Source organism: Rhinolophus sinicus, chromosome 2, assembly GCF_057876585.1.
Source record: "Rhinolophus sinicus isolate RSI-liver-muscle chromosome 2, RSI-T2T, whole genome shotgun sequence".
NCBI classification, from domain to species: domain Eukaryota; kingdom Metazoa; phylum Chordata; class Mammalia; order Chiroptera; family Rhinolophidae; genus Rhinolophus; species Rhinolophus sinicus.
Genome location: NC_142502.1, coordinates 185,151,819 through 185,164,514, shown reverse-complemented (window position 1 = coordinate 185,164,514; position 12,696 = coordinate 185,151,819). Strand labels below are relative to the sequence as shown.

Below are 12,696 nucleotides of genomic sequence, written 5' to 3'. Positions count from 1 at the left end.
ACAGCATTGAGATTTGGTTAGTGATATGAAGTAAGGGCCTCTCGAGGCCTGAAGAGCTAAGATAAATAGAGGCAAAGGCACTTACGGAGAGAGAATTAACTTCTTTGAATGACTGTTTTATGCTAGGCGCTGTGGTAAGGAGTCTTACCTGTGTTCACACCTGCTTAGTACCCATAAAAAGTACTTCGTCCTCCAGATGGGAGCGAGTTTGCTGCTTGGTTGTCAAAATGCGGCAACCCGAGGAGGCAAGAATCTAAACATTGAAATGGACAGAAAGTGTTCTTGATGGGAGAGTATTTAAAAGTGTAAGAATTCTTACTAGCTGAGTAACATTGTGGATTCACTAGTATAAATTCCTATAGTAGAAAAGCAGTTTTGCTACCAGGAAATAATTTATCTTGATTGTTAGATGAGTGATGTTTAACTACAGAAGAGGAGAAATTATAAACCAAAAACAACTGTATGGAAACAAGTGAAAATTGGGCAACCAACTCTGAATCCAGGGCAACAAACGGGAAAGGATGTCTCTTGATGGTATACGGACATAGTTGATTATGGTTAACTAGACGGTATGGCAAATAGGCAAACCAGCTACAGTTCAGAGCAGCGCTCAAGGTTTCTTTGATCATCTATATGTAGCTGTGATCTCCATGAGTAGTAAGCAAACCTTTTAAAGATGTAATGAACCCCAGAAGTACAAAATAACTCCCAGGTTCTTTCCAATAGTGACTTGCAAGTCTTTATGCTAGCACGGAGATTCCGCTGCAGCTGCCATTCACACTTTCATTTTTTAAACATTAGGAGCAGAGAACTTAACAGTCAGACCTGGACCAGGCTCCTGCCAGAGTGAGCACTCAGAGAAGTTAGACAGATGTGGGGTCTAATTTTGTTTTATTGTACTGTGCTTCCATGGCTTAAAACAGCGTGCAGCTTGGGGCGTTTCTCCAGCAGTGCTGCTGTGGGGCCTGGTTCTTTTGTCACATCCTCACTAGCGCTTCAGCAGGCAGCACTCGGTTTCAGTTTGTGACCAGATTTCTCACAGACAGATGTAACTGCATCTTTTTCTTGGTGGTATGATCTTCTCTCTGGGTGTGCTAGAGCCAATCTCAACACACTTTTCGTCTCTGTGGTTCAGTTCCCTTTAGTTTTTTGCCTCTGCCTCCAGTGTGGTGTCATGGCCTGTGGAGAAGGGAACGGCAGTCAGGGATAGGACAGAATCAGTGTCCCATTCCCCAGAGGAAAACCCTGCCAGTGAGAGCACTTTGTGCTTCTACTTAGATTTCTATTCTATCAGCTCTAAGAAGGAATTGCACGGCCAAATCTTTTATGTGCCATGTAAAGGCTTGTGTTAACAAAAGAAGGAGGATTAAAATAGAGTGCAAAGCCCAACTAGAGTACCGAGAAGTTTCACCACGAGGGGCCTGTGTCTGGATGAAGTCTTGCTATCTTTTTCCCTTTTGTCTCCTTGTCTCAGCAAAAATGCATGGAGTTCCTGGTGAGGGATTATTGAGGCTGGCAGAGTTCATTCTGTCAGAGGGGTGTGACCATTCTGGTAACTTGAACTTAAGATTTTCTGTGTGTGCTTGTGAGATGCAGGTTTATGAGTTTAATAACAGTTTGTTGTTTTGTCTAAGCATAATATTTGGAATTCATTGTGAGAGTAATTTTTAATTTGTTTGCACTGAGCATACTGCCTGCATTTATAGGGATTCCATTCTAGTGAAGCATCAGTCAAGTGCTCCATTAAAATAAGGTGTTGCCATGTTTGGTTGCGTTAAGCTGAGACAGGTTTGGTTTGTTTCACAACTTGAAATTCCCAGTGTGAATAGGAGGGAGGAGGGAGAGAAGTGAGTCAAATATCTTACTTGCAATTGCAATTAAATGTAGGCAGGAGATTTAAAACAAAAGTGTCTACTCCCTGGCCTAAATAGAAAAAGAAGTTAAGAAACATTGTTACTTTTAAAACAAAGGATAAGAGACTTTTTTTGAAGTCTAGGCAGACAGAGGCAAGGCTGACGTCATTGAACTGGATTATCCGTGTTCCATCCTCAGATCCCCAAGGAAACTCAACAGTGGCTCTGCAGGCTTCTGCAATGATGTTTCTTCCACTCTTGCGGTTTCCTTTTATGCAGCTTATACATACACATTTATCAGAGTAAAAAGTTAAAAATTTTGGTGCCAGAAAGCCACATTCCTTTGTAGAAATGAGTTTGATCAGTATTGGAAATGGCAACACATTTTTCTCCATTAGATATTTGTGGAAAATGCCTTTAATTAGCTGACATGAAATAATAAGTTCTTTACTTGGCAATGGGAAAGTTTGCTTTGAAAAAACTGTTCCGGGTCTGATTATGAGGAAGGTTTCTCCTTGAAACTTCTTACACATTTTTTTTTAAAGTAAGGTTTGTTGGACTTCAGCTTGAAAGCGTATCACAGAGTGTACTCCAGTGTTTAAGCAAGAGGTTCTGTCCTGATGTAAAATAAAATGCACTGACTCCTGGGGGAACTTCAGAGTCCGCAGGTAACAATAGTGCACATTTATCATAGCACACGCCTGAGGGTAGGTAAGGGCCAAGTGCATGATGTTTTTGATTGGACATGGGAGACACTTGGCAGCTGAAGAAAGCCTTAGTTTGATAGTGAAACCTGCATCTTGTGAAACAGGTTTGAAGCACCACGTCTGTTTAGCCACAATTTGTGCTGTCACTTGAATTAGTTTTCTTTCTTTCTTTTTTTTGGGGGGAGGAGAGTTCAAATTTTTCCCCTTCTTCCACCCTACCACTGTCAAGAAACAATAAGCTCCTCTGTAGAACTTTGCACTTTGACAGCTTGTCACTTTAACCCTCCTTCTCCTAGGTCCTTCCTGGAAATTCCATCTAAAGCGGTTTTCTAAATCTGTCATTTCAACCAGTTTTGCTACTTGTGAGCTAAATCACAGAGCTTTGACTCTGACCTGACATTATAGTAGTAACTGAATTTACCAGGACTAGAGATTTCAAGGCAATATGGGGCCATGAAGTTCAGGTTTCTTTTATATGGCAGATCTTCTTCGTGTGAGACTCCAAATCTTTTAGTAAAAATATAAGTGAACTCTACATTAATTACTCACTTAGGGACTTTTTCTTTAGCTTTTTTTAAAGCAGAAAATATCTTATAAGAAATTTTGAGTGGAAGTCAGCTTGCCTGCCAAGTCTCCCCTATTACCCATATGCTTCCCAGTCCTATTCTGTACCTAGAGATGCTGGAATGTGGTCTGTGTTTGCCTTGTGTAACACCTGCATCCAGTTCTGCATATTTCAGAGCAAACATTCTACCTATTTGGGACAACAGGTGCCAAATCACTGTATCTGCCAAGTATCCTCAAGTTCACCAGGTCTAGGATATGACAGAGGGAAGACAGTGTGCAGGTACCTCCAGAATCAATCAGTATCTGTCTACATCTCTCTCCCTCCCTCCCTCCCTCCGTCCTCCTCCTCTCTCTCCTTCTCTCCTTCTCCTCTCCTTCTCCTCTTCTTCTCTCCTTCTTCTCTCCTTCTCTCCTCTCCTCGCCCCCTGGCTCTCTGTGCAGAAACTAAAGGTGCTGTGTGGGTGGTGTGGGAAGGCCGCACTGTGGCAACAGTAAGGGTGATGACTACATCCTTGTTTTTTCTTCAGGGAAACGCCCCACGTAGATGTGAGAAGATTTCAAATTAGTGCTTTGCTCTTCCCACATCCCTCTTCTCTCCATCCCCAGCCTTCCAGTTCTTTTTCTTTTCTCTTGATGGTCATTTGACAGTCTGAGAAATAATCCAAATACTAGTTGCATATTTGAAGGCTTTTAGTCCATGTTGATATTCTGTGGTGGGATTTTTTAATCACCTCACATCATCCGAGCGCTGGGGGAGTGTGACTTTCCTAGGATTAGCCAATGAATTAGTGGTGGAACTGGGTTCTCCTTCTGCGTTTATGACTCAGTCTTTGGTACCTTCTTGGGCTTAATTAGGCCTGCACACATGGAATAAGTAGGGGAACTACAAGGCTTATACAGAACTGAGATAGTCGGTTTGGGGGTAGGGGGAGTTAGAGGGCAAGCAATATTGATTAGGATTAAGTGTCTGCTTATAAAGCTGAATAAATGTTCGTGTCTAAGTGGACTTCAGCCAAGAACTGGATCTTGATTTTTTAGTTTAAACTGTTCCCCACTCCATTGGGTTCAGTTGACATTTTTTAAAAATTTATTTATTTTTTAATTTATTGGGGTGACAATTGTTAGTAAAATTACATAGATTTCAGGTGTACAATTCTGTATTACATCATCTATAAATCCCATTGTGTGTTCACCACCCAGAGTCAGTTTCAGTTGACATAACTTCATATAAACATGTTGGAAAATGATGATTTTATTCTCTTTAATTAGTGGTGTTGGATCTGGGAAGAGAATAAGCTATGTTATTGACCTCACATTGTAATTTCATTTGTCAGGGGTTTTCTAACTAAGAAGAACTATTTAGAAATACTTTAGAGCAATCTTTTTGACTGATATGGAAGACAGTTAAATTAAAATTTGTTTGAGTGTCTGCTTTCAATTTAGTAGATCATTTACATTCTAGGAATGAAATTATGGGTATTATATCAACCTTCTGCTCACAGCTATTTGGGGATCACTTTTTCCCCTGTTTTTGTACCTCACCAAGCAGTTTTTCCATTAGATGCTTCTTCAGCTTTCTGTGCTTCATTGTGGCAGGGTGGTTTTGAGAGCATTCAGTGTGGACCATGAGAGACATAGGGGCTTTGTCTTTGCCATCTGTTTACTGTGTCTTTTACTGCCTGTGTCTTCAGAGCCTGAGCCTCAACCACAGCTAGACACTGCCTCTCTTGAGTTAAAAGGTATTGAGTAGCCAAACTCTGAAGCATATGATGCTCATGTTAAATAAAGTTAAATGTTTTTAGGGTACACAGCAAGGATAAGTGCATTTTTTTTAATGTAAAACATTTTTCATTTACCAACTTTCTGAAGCATCTTGCATAGATAAATCAACCCACTTTTCTTTCTTCTTCCAACAGACCTTTTTTTCTTTTCTTATATTTACCAGGCAGAACTCACTTGAATTATCTAATTGTGCGTCATAATACACAACAATGTATTAATACTGACACTGCTGGTCAGACATGCTCTCAGCTCTGTATGCTAAAAAAAGTCTGCTGCGTATAATCTGATTTAACCATTCTCCCTGGAAGTTTGTTTGTTTGTTTGTTTGTTTGGGATTTTTGGTTTTTATTTTTATTTTTGTGTTTTTGTCTTTATATAGCAATTTAACTCATTTCTAACATCCCAGGAAATTCTATGTGAGGTAATTCATCTGTTACTACTGTGTGGAAGAACTGGCTTAAGTCATGTTGCAAAGAGTTGACTTTCTTAACTATATGCATCCATCCAGCAAATTATTCACTAGTGTACTTCTCTGTGCAAGAACTGTGAGAGAATTTTTAAAAAAAATGATTCAAGCATAACACCTGTCCTCAGAAGAGATTACAGTTTCTATGTAATGATAGAGGTCATAAGTGAGGTTATAAAAAATACTTCTAAGATTTCTAAGGAAAAAGAGTACTTTCAGCTAAGGGAGCCAGAGAAGGCTTTATGGAAGAGATAGCATTTGACATGATTCTTTGAAAGATGCACCTGCAGAATATTTTTGCAAAGTCTGTCTGATTGGACCGTTTTTCTTTTTCCTTTTCTCTTCCTCCACAGAGTAGCTGTTGTAAATTTAAGTGGAAAAGAGGCAGCTGGAATAGCTTAGTCTACTGGGGTGCTTTGGCATATTGAGGCCCAGACATTGTGTAGTGCAGGAAACAATTGGGACTTGTCTGCTGCAACAGCTGAATCTAAGAAAGTTGTAGACATTACCACACCTGTCAACACGACACGACGCTCCAAGTGAAGGGATAACGTGCTTAATTATCAAATACAAAATTGTTAGGTGCCTGCAGTGTCTATAATGTAAAAATGCTCATTGTAGATAACGTTTTAAAGTATAAAAGTGAATAGATGCAACAGAAAATTACATCATAGCTCATTATGTGGATTTATCTCTGCCCTAGAACTTCCTATCTCTCTCTATACATATGTCAGTGAGCCTCTAAGTACGATAATCTTTTCCAAATATATTGAGAGAGTATATATAGTTAATTATTCATTTAACAAGTAATTATTTAATGTCCAGTATGTGTAAAAAGCTGCTTGGCATTCTGGGTTCTATCAAGATGACTTAGGTGTTGAAGTTTGCTTGGAGGAAAGATGTGAATGTAAATAACCTGTGTACTTGGGCAATAAGTTACCTAACCTCTATGCCTTGGCTTCCTCATCTGTGAAGTGGGGTCAGGATAGTACCAATTTCATAGGTTGTTATGAGGGCCAAAGAGTCAGGTACGTTGTAAGAATGCAGTAAATGTAGCTCAAATATAATAACAGCACGTGGTGTTATTTGGCTGGAGTTGAGGAATTTGGGGATATTCCTTTAGTGAACATGTGTTTCTTATTGGACAGGCACTGCCAGGAATCTGGGAATGTAAAGATAAGTAAGACATGCCCCATTTCTCAGAAAACTGAAAATTTAGTGTGGGAAATTGCCACTCTAGTAAGTACAGTCATAGAAGTATACACAAAGGAATAGAACTTCCCCTAGAATAAAAGATCAGAGAAGTTTCCTTGAGGTGACACTTGAGTGAGTCCTCAAGTATAAGAAGAACTGGCTAAGTGTTCAGAGCCCAGCATGAATGAGCCTGTAACCTGGATGAGTCTGAGTGCAGAACTGAAACTCTTGGAGCTTGACATCTGAGGCAAACAGTGGTGTGGGGACGCGAGGCGGGAGCTGTAGGGACCTGATCCTGGGAGCCCTGGGGTGCCCTTGGAAGGACCTTGGACTTCACCCTTTAAACAAGTTGTCTCAAACTGTTGGGTCTGTGGACCAAGCATGTGAATATTGGGATTGGAGTTTCTCTGAGATTTTTAATGCTGTCTTTTCAATTCAGTGGTAAGACTTGTTAAAGTCAGAAATATATTCTGGATGTCAGTTGTTGCTAAGAGATTTCAGTGCTAGTGTTTGTCTTAGGTACTAGATTTGAGCCAGGCAAAGGCCAAATGAGTTCTTGGGATGCTGTGCGATCAAACGTTGTGCAGCAGTTTGAATAGAGTAGTATTTCTCAAACTCGGATCTGTATATATTGTTAGGGGTTAAGCACTTTTTTCTCTTTTAAAAGGGGTACACATACTACTGGTATTTGAGAAATACTGCTGTAGGTGGTAGAAAATATGGCTGGAAATGTAGATTGGAGTCACGTATAGCATCTTAAATGCTAAGGAATTTAGTAATAAAACGTGGACAGTGGTGAGCTATTGAAAAATTTTGAGTAAGAATAAATTATTAAGATTCTGTAGTGATGTTAGTATTTGGCGATTGCCTAATGTCAGTGAAGCGCTCTCTTTTTTTCATCTCATTACCTGCTTTGTAGCCATTTTATTGTTGAGAGGGCTCTCTACTGGAGGTTGGAAGAAAGAAGGGTTAATTTGTGTAAATTTGTATTAGCTTTTTTTTAGTCTAGTTTTTTGTTGTTTCTTTTAGGGGACACTATTGTGTATATTTCAAGTTTTGTGAAGATTTGAAACTTGTTAAATTAAGATTGGAATATACGATGTCGATTTTTGTATACCCCTGATTTTTTTCTCTCTCATTACCAGCATTTAATTTAGTACCATTTAGTAATAGGCATTGGGAGAAAAAAAAATGTGCCAAACACTGAAATAAATTTAAAAAATGAATCACACATGATCCCTGCTGTCAAGGGACTTAGAGCCCTTACAATTGCAGTGTGACAAAGTGACAGAAGTGTTAAATAGAGGTGGCATGTTCAGGCTCATGAATTCCATTCTCTGACCTAGATGACCAGGGCATAGAAACATGGCTCTTCACCTGAAATAGAAGCTCATAGTCTGGCCACTGTTATGAGCATAACACTTCGTTACTCTATTTTAGTTTAAAAATCAGAGCCTTAGAAAATTATCCAAACTGTCATAAGGTGGTTCATATAGTTCTTAGCAAATCTAAATATTCACATTTTGAAATATTCTATTCTACTTTTTAAGAAAACCATTTATGAAAGTCAAAGGAAATTGTTTTCGCTGTTATAGCAGCAATGTTATAAAAACATGCAAAATTCGGGGAAAGCAGCAGCACCAGATCCAAGATGGCAGCCAGCAGGAGGCTGAGGAAGGAGCTTGAAGAAATCCGCAAATGTGGGATGAAAAACTTCCGTAACATCCAGGTTGATGAAGCTTATTTATTGACTTGGCAAGGGCTTATTGTTCCTGGTAACCCTCCATATGATAAGGGGGCCTTCAGAATCGAAATCAACTTTCCAGCAGAGTACCCATTCAAACCACCAAAGATCACATTTAAAACAAAGATCTGTCACGCCAACATTGATGAAAAGGGGCAGGTCTGTCTGTCAGTAATTAGTGCTGAAAACGAAGCCAGCAACCAAAACCGACCAAGTAATCCAGTCCCTCATAGCACTGGTGAACGACCCCCAGCCCGAGCACCCCCTTCAGGCTGACCGAGCTGAAGAATAAGGACCGTAAAAAATTCTGTAAGAATGCTGAAGAGTTTACAAAGAAATACGGGGAAAAGCGACCTGTGGACTAAAATCTGCCGCGATTGATTCCAGCAAGTGTGAACAGAGACCCAGAGCAGTGCAGACACCCCGCAAAGCAGGACTCGTGGAAAATTGACACGTGCCACCACCTGGAGTTTGCTTGTGGCAGTTACTAACTTTCTACAGTTTTCTTAATCAAAAGTGGTTTAGGTAACCTATAAAAGGATTAAAAAAAGAAAAAACCATGCAAAATTCTACCTGAATCTCTCAGTGGGAAAAAAAAAGTTAAGACTATCTTATTTGGATGTTGGGATCATGAAGAATAATATAGAATGAGCATTACTGTTAAGGAGTAAATTTTTTAACAGGAACAGCTTTTCGTTGGTTCATTAAAAAATCCTAATACCATGTAGTTAAGTTAATCACTTTTCATCATTTAGCTTCTGACTCAACTATTTACAGTTTTTGTAACTTTTGACTCATGAATTCCAAGTGCTTTATTAACACTTTCCCTCCGTGAATTAGGTCGGTAAAAAATATTTCTATGATTTCTACCCACAAAGGAAATTCACTTGTGAAAGCTCACATATCTGACTGCTCTCTTTAGACAGCACATTTTATCGGAATTGTGGCTGGGTGTGTGGTATTGATGATAAAGCCCCCATAGAGTAGGTGAGTTGGGCGGGGGGAGGAAGGAGGTTTATCAAATTTGTTCTCAGTTGCCTTCACTTTATTGGCTGGGAAATGAACCTCTAATGGTGAACTGTGTTTTGAGCATACTGTTTTCTTAGGTCTTTCTCGCCCTGTTTTTTTCCCCACCTTGAGGAGTAAGAGTAGAGAAAGGAGCTAGTTCTGTGAACAGTATTGTGTGGCTGCCATAAGGTTTCCTGGAAAAAGCATTATAAATTAGTCCAAGATCTGATTTCTTGTTGGTTCTGTGCTTGTAAGCATTGGGAATAAAAAACCCATATAATATAAATCTTTATTTTGTTGTTTTCCTCTGATTTTCAAGCTGAGGTTTGAAGGAAAAATTAAATCTTTTGAAAAGTTCTAAGTACGTGAATTCTCAGCCAAGAATGAGGAACTGTCTCAGGAAAGTGGGCTGGACGTTGGAAAAGGAATCTCGCAGAGCATCTCTGACCTGTTTAGCAGTTTATTTTTGTGGTTAGTTTTTTTTTCTCTTCTAGTGATTTTGGGTGGGAACATAAATTGCTCATCTTTTGAGATTTATGTTCCAATTATTTGAATAAAGCAAACTTTTCCTCCAAATCAATGGCAAGGAAGGATGAAAACAGAAAAGGTCATCATCATTTGAGGTCTTAAAGATCTGTGTACCATTCTAGAGAAGGAAGGTTGTGTATCATTCAGCCTACTCTCAGAATTCAGGACTAGGACGTTTTAAGAGTATTTTCTAGAGGAGTTGCATGTGTGATAATCCATCTTACTTTTTACCTCTTTCCCACCCTCTGTAGGAGATACTGGGATTTTTCTGTAATCACATTATAGAAAGTATTTTTCTACACAGTGAGAGTGGTTTGAACATTTGTTTTACCCGCACTGGGGTGACTTGGCCTAGTGTCCTGCTCATTCAGGGCGTTAGGTAGAACTACCATAAATCTTAGTGCTGTGAGGAACAGAACACGCCTGTCTGTTGCTGCCCCAGGACCCGTAGGAGAGGTCTGTCTCATGTTCCTACATTTGCATTCTTGTCTGTTTTGGGTGCTCCTGATTAAAGATTGTCACCTTCCTAAAGAAAAATTCCTAGATGCTGAGCTTCTCCCTCAAAACTTACTCTAGTTCCCTGCATGAAGCAGGTCATATTGATAAAGAGTGTGGTTTCATGGGTCAGTGACACGTTAGCAAGAAGTAGGTAGGTCCACACTGGATGTCTTCTCAGCAAGTCACTTCTGTGGAAAGTGGAACTATTGAATTACAAACAGGGAACTAACACTTCCTCCCTGTTTACCACATTGTGATGATGTAAGGATAAATTACTGTCTGAGCAACTTAGAGAATGCTTTAGATCAGGGGTCAACAAACCGCAGTTCTTGGCCCTGGCCAGCCAGCTGCATGTTTGTGTAAATAAAGTTTTATTGAAACGCCACCACGCCCATTTGTTCACGTATTGTCTGTGGCTGCTTTTGCACTGTTACTGGAGAGTTAAGTACTTGCATGTGGCTAACAGAAACAAAAATACTTTTGGGCCCTTTCACAGAAAAAGTTAGACGACTTCTGGTTTAGATAAGTACATACATGAAAGCTGTTTTATGTGTCTCCATTGTATTTCCTTTTCACCATATTTGTTCACTACTCCCTCTGCATTTTCCTTCTTTTATTAAAACCCCTGTGTCGTGTGGCGCTCTGTACCAGGGCCGGTTGAGTGTTATCTCCATCATCAGGAGCTTGCAGCTCAGTGGGGACAACATTAACAAGTCAACCTCGCACTGTAGTTCAGAGACACGCCTTACACCCTCACCTAAATACACAGTTCATCCACACGTCAGCCCTGGGAACATCAAATGTCACCTGAGAAATAAACATAAGAAATGAGTTTGATAGGTTTTTAATAGTTTTTAGTCTGGCTGCTATTTTATGAACTATGAGGTATTAAAGATGTGCCTGGCCTTATTAAACAGCAAGGTTGCGCGTTTCCTTTACTATTAATAGATACGTGTCCATTGATTAAATGAATAGTTTTCTTATGTGATAGGGCTATGCCTCTGTCAAAATGTTTTATTATAGAAGTTAATGGGATACATATAAATACATATAAGAGTATCTAAACTCTTTAAAGAAAAGAAACCATGTACTGGGACTTGTTTTAATAATCTCTGGGTTTTGGAGCCAAAGGAGACCTTTTGTGGGTTAAAGTGTGTAAGTAGAGAAGATAATCACTCAACAGGAGTGGTTTTTATCCTGGCTGATCACTAGAATTCCCTGGGGATCAGCCGTAACAGCCCTAGTGTCTGGAACCCGCCCCAGGCCAATGAGAGCAGAGCCTCTGGCTATGGCCGGGGTGGCAGCGCGGGCTGACGTGTCCCCAGGTGGCTCTAATGGAGTCAGGTGCAGAGCATCAAGTTCCCAGGAGGTGCTGAGGCGCCTCGCACCCCCCGCCCCCGCCCTGAGAACCACTGCTTTTAGAAGATGCTTACTTTCACATGAGCAGTTATGATTACTTTAAATGGCAACCTTATGTATACTTTTTAAATACTATGATTTATAAGAAGTTGACTGATGAATGTATGACACAAAATGATTGTCACTAGTAAATACAGAGTAGGGATGAAGGATTCATCATCTTTCAGTATAAATGCAGTCGCGGAACTCTAGTGTTGGCAGTCATCTAGAGGTCACCGCATTCAACCTTGCATTTGACAGATGAGGACCCTTTCCCAAGGTCACAGTGCTAATTAGTGATGGAGCTGGGACCAAAACTCACATGTCTTTTCTGACCAAAGCCTTTCCTGTTGAGCATGTTACCTCTTGCTAGAACATGCGTAAGGCATCTTGCCCCCTTGCCAGCCTTCGGTTGAGGCTTAAACACGGCATATACGTCCCCTTCAGTGTCAGTGTGTCCCCTGATCGTCCTGTGTGTTCTTGCCGTGGACACCGCGGCAGGCGGCTTCATGAGTACTGCTCCCATTTTTCTCGTATGGGTCTCCTGTGCTGGTACCTCATGGCCCTGGCCTAGCTTGCTTATATTGCACGTCTTGTTCACTGGCTACTGGTATGTGTGAGTAGTTATCTAGCAAGGCGGTGTTTTTAATGCTGACTTACAAATGCTGTTGATACATTTAGGAAACTGCTGAGTTTGGAAAGAATTGACTTAAGAAATAGGAGGAAAAAAGTACCTAAGCAAGAGATTGTGAGTGATGGTGGGGTGAAGCCTCTCCCAGGGCTCCACGCTTGTACTTCTCATGAGACTTGGCTCCCGCTTCTTTCTGCATGGAGTAGAAACTTGACAGTGGGAAGCAAGGGGAGGGGAGGTTTTAGGCTGGATCACCACGAGCTCCTCCTGTGAAGGGAGTATCACTTTGGGTCAGAGACTTGCTGGAATTGTTGAGGGTA

The 12,696-nt window shown here is 40.4% G+C and overlaps 1 protein-coding gene and 1 pseudogene across 4 annotated transcripts in view; both read left to right on the top strand.

The window, feature by feature from the left end:
- Positions 1-12,696, top strand: part of GRHL1 (grainyhead like transcription factor 1) — a 50,773-nt gene that overhangs the window by 17,139 nt on the left and 20,938 nt on the right. The gene's annotated exons all lie outside the window — the stretch shown is intronic.
- Positions 8,192-8,694, top strand: LOC109460508 (ubiquitin-conjugating enzyme E2 L3 pseudogene; annotated as a pseudogene).